General features: G+C 35.7%; 1 long non-coding RNA gene across 5 annotated transcripts; it reads left to right on the forward strand.

The window, feature by feature from the left end:
• On the forward strand, positions 217–6,027 carry LOC109710187. Of its 5 annotated transcripts, none has more exons than XR_002216317.1 (7): positions 217–585; positions 785–903; positions 1,024–1,108; positions 2,290–2,519; positions 3,174–5,072; positions 5,187–5,274; positions 5,711–6,027. It is a non-coding gene; the product is annotated as an uncharacterized LOC109710187 (long non-coding RNA). The 5 variants fall into 5 exon arrangements; XR_002216318.1 differs by having other exon boundaries at positions 3,174–4,471; positions 5,007–5,274; XR_002216315.1 differs by having other exon boundaries at positions 3,174–4,140; positions 4,285–5,274.

The raw sequence follows: 7,356 nt of genomic DNA on the forward strand, positions 1-7,356 counted from the left end.
CACCTCTTAATGGGTTCATTACAAGAAATCATCTATTTCCCGGCAGAATTCTAGAGGCGGTTGATTCAACCGCCTCTACAAAATCAGTGCCCGTAATTTAGAGATACTTGTAGAGGCGGTTTTAAAAACCGCCCCTAATATGTTTTTTTTTTTTTTAGTACCAATTTTGTAGAGGCGGTTGATACAACCGCCTCTAAAATTCTGCCGGGAAATACATGNTTTATCTCCCCCCAAAACCAAAATCTGCCCTAACCCTCTTCGATCTAGCATAGCCGCCGCACTCCATTTCGCATCAGCCACTCACCGACGGGGTTGATCGGCGACGGGGTTGATCTCGAGGGTGCTCGTATTCGGCATGCGACGGGGTTGATCGCCAGCCCTCTTCGATCCCTCTCAGCAACCTTCATTATCTTTCGCAGCCCTTTTCGATCCCTCTTACATGCGACGGGGTTGATCTCGAGGGTGCTGGAGGCGTTCGCAGGGGCGAGCGATCGCGGGAAGCGGCGGGAAGCGATTCGTGAACCAGATCTGGGCCTCTCGAAATCCTCCTCCGATCGCGGTTTCCGCTGCTGCGTCGGATTCAAGGTACATCTTAGAGTTGCTTTGCATCTCTGTTCTACCAGAGATGCAAAGCAACTCATCTCCATTAGAGTTCTTTTACCCCCCCTCCCCCCCTTCTTTCTTTTATTTTTTCTATTTTCCAGTGCGTGGCGATGATATTTCCCACACAAAGTCCTTTGTTTGTTTTATCCGCACTAATTTTGCAATCTCGACTAATTCCCAGAGCCCTCTTCGATCTCACATGCGACGAGATCGGCCGGCGGTCCTTCACGCACGGTTGCTGCTAAGAGTGAAGTGATTAATTGGGTTCGCAACCTTCTTCACGCACCCTCTTCACGCACGGTTCGCAACCCTCTTCAATCTCACAGGGCCTCTACTCCACTCTCACTTTCTCTCCAAATTAACCTCTCTTCTCTCTAAAAGTGAAGTGATTAATTAGGTTATAATTTTTCAAATCTGCAGATTTCTTAGAAATCCAAGCATTCAAGCCTCTTCTCTGTATTCACCTACCACTAAATATTGGAGAAGTGATAGTACGGTCTTTAAGGTATGCTCCTCCAAATCTTCCAATTTTTGTTATTAGATCAAGTATCAACAATTGAGTTACTATCCTCATGTTTCTTACTCTCCAATTTGATTTCGTAATGGAGGCATAGTGCTTTTTGTCACCAGGGATTGAGGAAAGGGTTTATTATAATGTACCCTAGTTGAAGCCAATAATTTCTATAGCTATACTCCTTCAAAACCAACCTATTAGGCCCTGCTAGCTAGAGGGTGGAGTTTACTATTTGATGTAGTGTTTCTTAATTTATTAGTTAAATATCCTTCAAATAAGTTAAATAGAAGATAAAAGTATCTATTGCAATTTATATGAACATGTTATTACCACTTTCGCCAATTTAAGTTAATTTACAAATACTTCTCTGAAAAAAACTGCAGTATAATAGTGTTTGCAAATTTCAAGAATAACTATAGTACCATGAGGGCTACATTAGAAAGTAAAAGTCGTTAAGTTGCTTAAAAACCATGCTTTCAAAATTATTTTGATTGTTGATCATTAGGATATTTTCATTTTTGAAGTAGAGCTTTGAGCTTTATTAACCGAGATGTTCTAATATCTGAGTTGTCATGTAGGAAAGTGACTTTGTTATTATTATTATTATTATTATTATTATTATTATTGTCCACATTTGTCTAAATTTGTGGCATTGTCACTCCCACATGTTTTGTTCAAATAGATAATAAATAGTATTTTATTTTTTTTTTCCATTTTTTGTTTATTTTTTTGTGGGCATCAAATTGCTTTCCTGTAATTTCTCCTCTAATGTGGGTTTTGGGATCTCAGTACGAGCCATGAAAATCTTGTTTTTTGTTGAATTAAACTTTGATTGATGAATGTTTGTGACTAGTTTCAAAAATGAAAATTAGAAGAAAAAGCTGAGATATTGGCTTAATTTTCTACATATCAATTTGGGGGAGCGGCAAGTGACTTCTCTATCATTTTTAATCTGTTACTAAGTAGTAGTAAATACATAAAGTTTGCAAGTTGTTCTTATCTATATAAATCTGAATTTTAGAATTTCTTTTTTGTATTTCATAGTTTCTATCAACTAATTACTAATATGTCTTCTTCTTTTTTTTGTTTTCCCTCCATAACCCCCCCAAAAAAACCCTAATACTTTATCTCCCCCCAAAACCAAAAAACTGCCCTAACCCTCTTCGCTCTAGCATGGCCGCCGCACTCTATTTCGCATCAGCCACTCACCGACGGGGCTGATCGGCAGTCCTTCGCAGCCCTCTTCGATCCCTCTCACATGCGACAGGGCTGATCTCGAGGGTGCTGGAGCCGTTCGCAGGGGCGAGCGATCGAGGGAAGCTTCGGGAAGCGATTCGTGAACCAGATCTGGGCCTCTAAATCCTCCTCTGATCGCGGTTTCCGCTGCTGCGTCGGATTCAAGGTACATCTCCTAATTGCTCAGCATTTGTTATGATCTCGTGAGATCAACCGGTTTTTTTAGCTTCTCTCCATTTGTTAATTCTTAGATTTGCTCTACTGATCGCTGTTAATATATTAGTTGCTTTTAGTCGCATCGATCAATATATGGTAATTAAGCACTAGTATAACTGGTTGTAGGATTTTTTATATTTTTTTAAGCATCTGATTTTGTGAAATTAGTTGGTGATTTTTGCTTCTTGATGTGTTAGTTGTTACGTTTGTCAAAAGGAGTTAGTTAAGCTTCCACAGTCTAAGTATCAACTATAAGCAGTGATAGCCGACTGTCCTTATAGCAAGTGACAAAGGACTTGGTGGTTAGTACCAGAGGTCCCAAGTTCGAATCCTAGTTGATTCGCATTTCAAGCTAAGTTTATTTGTAAATGAAATAAACGAAACGAGTAGCGTGCTACCTATAGCTCTCTCAAAAAAAAAAAATAAAAATTAGAAGAGAAAGTTGAGATATTGGCTTAATTTTCTATATATCAATTTGGGGGAGCGGCAAGTGGCTTCCCCGCAGGCAAGAAATTTTAGAAATTTTTTTTTGTATTACATATTTTCTATCAACTAATTACTATTGTTTGAACTAATATAATTTTATTGCATTTTTTACTTTCAGGTTGTAGATCATGGTAGTGCAAATTGTTCTTCTCCTAACATTCGGTCATCAAATTCAAGTCATGAGCCACAAACCTTTCTTCATGGGCGAACCGTTTGAGTGCAACCACCGAAAGACAAGAATCATATTTTGTTTACTTTAGAACTCAATGAATTAAAAGACGAGTCACATTTTGTTTAGTAAAGTACTCGTGAATTTTTTTTTTATTGTTTTTTGTTGAAGTTTAGACTATGATATGCGTTTTGTTGCATCACAAGTGATTAGCTACTATGTATGCTCGGGATAGTGTTTTGTGTTTTGATGTGTTACAAAATGATTAGCTACTCTGTGATGGATATATAGCTTTATATCTATAACCTCTATTAATCCCCATAACTTAAAAGCTGACGTGGCAAAGCCACCTTTTTTTTTAATTTTTTAATTTTTTTTTAATTTTTATGTACTCTCAATTTCTCATTTTCTCTCTTGATCCTTCACCTCCCCTCGACACCTCCCCAACCGGACGTCGCCTCAACTTCCGCTCCCCCTTCCCAACCTGGCGTAACGTCCCCTCGACTACCGCTCCCCCCTCCCAACCTAGCGTTTCCTTATCTCCACCACGTCTCTTCCCCCCACCTGTGTCCTCTTTACCATGGTCCTTCTTCTCCCTTCCCTTTCCTCCCTCCCAGATCTTTTGCCGGCGCGCGCCCTTCTCGCCCCCCTTCCTCACCTCCCTCCGCCACCACCCCCTCTGCCCTTCACCGCTTCGCTTCCCTCTCCTCTCCTCCTTCTGGCTTTGCCACGCCGACTTTTTCTATCGCGTCGGCTGCGAGATCTATGAAATCACCCTGGATCGTGTCCCAATCGGAGGGATTGAGGGGGGAAAGTGTATAGGGGCTTGCTTCATGAGCCTTAGATCTACGAGGTAAGAGAGTTGGATGCGACGTTGAAGGGCGTGGAAATAGGCCGCGATATTCCTGGAGAATTGGTTAGTCTCTTTTTGTTGTTTGAGCATTGTCTACAGAAGAGTAATTGGTCATGTTGTATATTCATTTTAAGTTGTTCATTTAACTCATAATTTTAAGGAAGACATCAATATTTTTCTTCTCATGGATGAATATTTTCGTTTTAGATTCAATCTCAACCAGTGTTGAATGAAAATTTTGCACCTGTAATACCCTGGATCGTGTCCCAATCGGAGGGATTGAGGGGGGGAGGTGTATAGGGGCTTGCTTCATGAGCCTCAGATCTACGAGGTAAGAGAGTTAGATGTCACGTTGAAGGGCGTGGAAATAGGCCGCGATATCCCTGGAGAATTGGTTAGTCTCTTTTTGTTGTTTGAGCATTGTCTATAGAAGAGTAATTGGTCATGTTGTATATTCATTTTAAGTTGTTCACTTAACTCATAATTTGAAGGAAGACATTGATATTTTTCTTCTCCTGGATGAATATTTTCGTTTTAGATTCAATCTCAACCAGTGTTGAATGAAAATTTTGCACATGTAATACCCAAAACATATGAGAAGAATCCAATGTTTCAGAAAAATTTTAAAAATAAAAAATAATTGTCCCAGTTGTCCGATTTAATTTTGTGAGAACTTTTTAAAGTTAGTAGTTTGAACAGCAAGAACTGTAATAACTCACACTTTATTCTATCCAATAGAAACATTATAAATATTCAACCAAAAGCAGATTACATTATTAAACATAATAGAATAGATATCATATATTATGCTGTCAAACTGATAGAATAGAAGCCGAGCTCTTTGACTTATTATCACAAACAAGCCATCACAAAAACATACTTTTATCTTTGTATATGCTTTCTCTTGAAAAATGGCAATATACAAACAGTATGTGCAGGTTTCTCCACTCAAGTTTCTTCTGCTACTGCTCTCCAACTATTATCTTGCACCCAGTGTGAGAAAAATTATTGTGTCAGATTTTTATTTTGCCGTTCATTTCGTCAATTATTATTTAATATGTAAAATATTTAGAATAACAAAATTTTTCTTAACTACTTAATCTTTGTAGACCACCAAGGTTGTATGCCTGAGGTTGATTATTTCTCTGTCCATCCCAATAATGGAAGCATTTCATTTGTGGGCAAAGTTGCAAAATGGTATCAGCCATGCACCTTATTTTTTTTTTCCGACAGGTCAAATTTTCCGTAAGACTGCATAAGCGAAAGATTGGTCTATTTTTTTGTTGGTTTAGCTTTTTAGAAATTCACTATACAATTTATTGATATACTTAATTATGACACTTTTCATTTTTAGTATTAGTAGAGTTTTGCATTCAACTAAGCAAAAGATAGTTTCAGAAACTATGCTTTTGTATTAAAGTGAAAGCATCTTTATATGTTTTATGATTTCAGTGGGCTATGTGTCATTTTAGTGTCCTGCTAGCATTTATGATTGTTGCAAGACGTTATTTAATGCAAGAAGTTATTTAAATTTTTTTTGAATTCATTCTCTTTATTTGGTGTAGATTTTGAGTAACATATAGAATGATTGGAAAGTTGGATTCTCTTGACGTTTGATTCGTTGTTTTGATAGGAATTCTCTGGAGTATCTAATCAGGCTATCTCAACGGGTTGAATCCACAGTTATGAGGAAGTGCTTTCAATCTATCACTAACCCAAGAAGTGGCATTAACTTGATTCATAATGTTGTATACAAATGTGGGGTTAGCTTTGACTAACCTTTTCCTTTTAGAAAACATGTTTACCAATGTGTTAGTAGGAAGTGCTCAGTTTATGGAATAGTGCTTTTGGATATTTAATAAGCATTTATAAATCGTACTTTTTTAATTGTAGATCTAATATCCATTTGCTAAAACACTCTGGTTTATTAAGATTTTCTTTGTTTTTTCCTGTTATTGTTATGCTCAAGTTTTTCTCTATGTCATTATACTTAAGTTTTTTTTAGGGTGGTTTTCGTATTCATAAGCCAAGATTTTTTAATCGTCATGATGTTCTTCTTCATAGGTTGTTTGGATTTAGCCTTTCTTATCTACTTTAATTATTACTTAATTATTTTTGTTATCTTTATTTGCTTTTCAAATTGGAATTCAACTGGCTTCCAATTTAGTTATCGAGAATTATTTTTTCTTTCATCCCTTTTGATTGCTTTTTTGATGTTTATATGAATGTAGGTAAAATCTACTACTTTGGACTCATGGCTACCGAACAAGAACGTATTCATTCAATGTATTTATTTGACCTTTGAACTTGATAATTTGCTCTAAGAAACATCAATTACTCAAAAGATCTCATTATTTCTCACTTCTTTTTATCACTTCTTGAGTGACTTCTCTTCATTGTTTGCTAGATGCAGAGAACTTTGCTACTATTGATTTTTGTATTACTGAAGTCATATATTTTTTGGACAGTCAGTTAGTAATATATTTTAACAAACTTTTTCTATTATTTTTATTTCATTACTTCATTTTTTTATTGACCATTCTTTTTCTTTGAGCTAACTCTTAAAGGTTTTTTTTTAGCTTCAAAAATTCTAAATTTCATTGAATTTATAGCTTATTCTACTTTTATTTTTTTTGTTATTCAATTTTTTTTAATTCTTCTTATGCATTTACTTTTTCATCTTTTTTTAACTTTTTTTACAAGATCTCAAATATTTCTTTAGATTATTTATGCATTAGAATTTTTTCTCTTATAATTTTATTTTTCTTTCTCTTTGTTTGTTCTTTATGTTGGAAGTATGATATTTATAAACACAATAACGAAAATAATCGAATATTATAATTTAAAAAGAAGGAAGAAAAAATTTTAGTAGAAAAACTAAAGTTAAATATCGAATATTATCTACCCGCCGCATCGCGCGGGTCACTACACTAGTTAAAATTTGATACTTGATGAGCTCATTTGGTTATTACACTTTGTAGATTATATTTTATTGGTTTTTGTCTTAATTTGTATTCAAGTTTGATATTCATTTGTTGATATGAATGATTTTTACAATTTGGCAAAATATGTACCGGCGGTTTAAACCGCCTAAACAATTAAGAAATTCATATTTTCATTTGCAGAATTTTATAGATAGCGGCGGTTTAAACCGCCTCAACAAATAAGGTATCAGATTTTTATTAACAAAATTTTATAGGTAGAGGCGGTTTAACTTTGAATTTGAATCAAATCAAAAATTATTTTTATATTTGAACTGTCCACTCAATTTTAAAGTTT

The sequence above is a fragment of the Ananas comosus genome, linkage group 5 (assembly GCF_001540865.1).
Source record: "Ananas comosus cultivar F153 linkage group 5, ASM154086v1, whole genome shotgun sequence".
Taxonomy (NCBI): Eukaryota; Viridiplantae; Streptophyta; class Magnoliopsida; order Poales; family Bromeliaceae; genus Ananas; species Ananas comosus.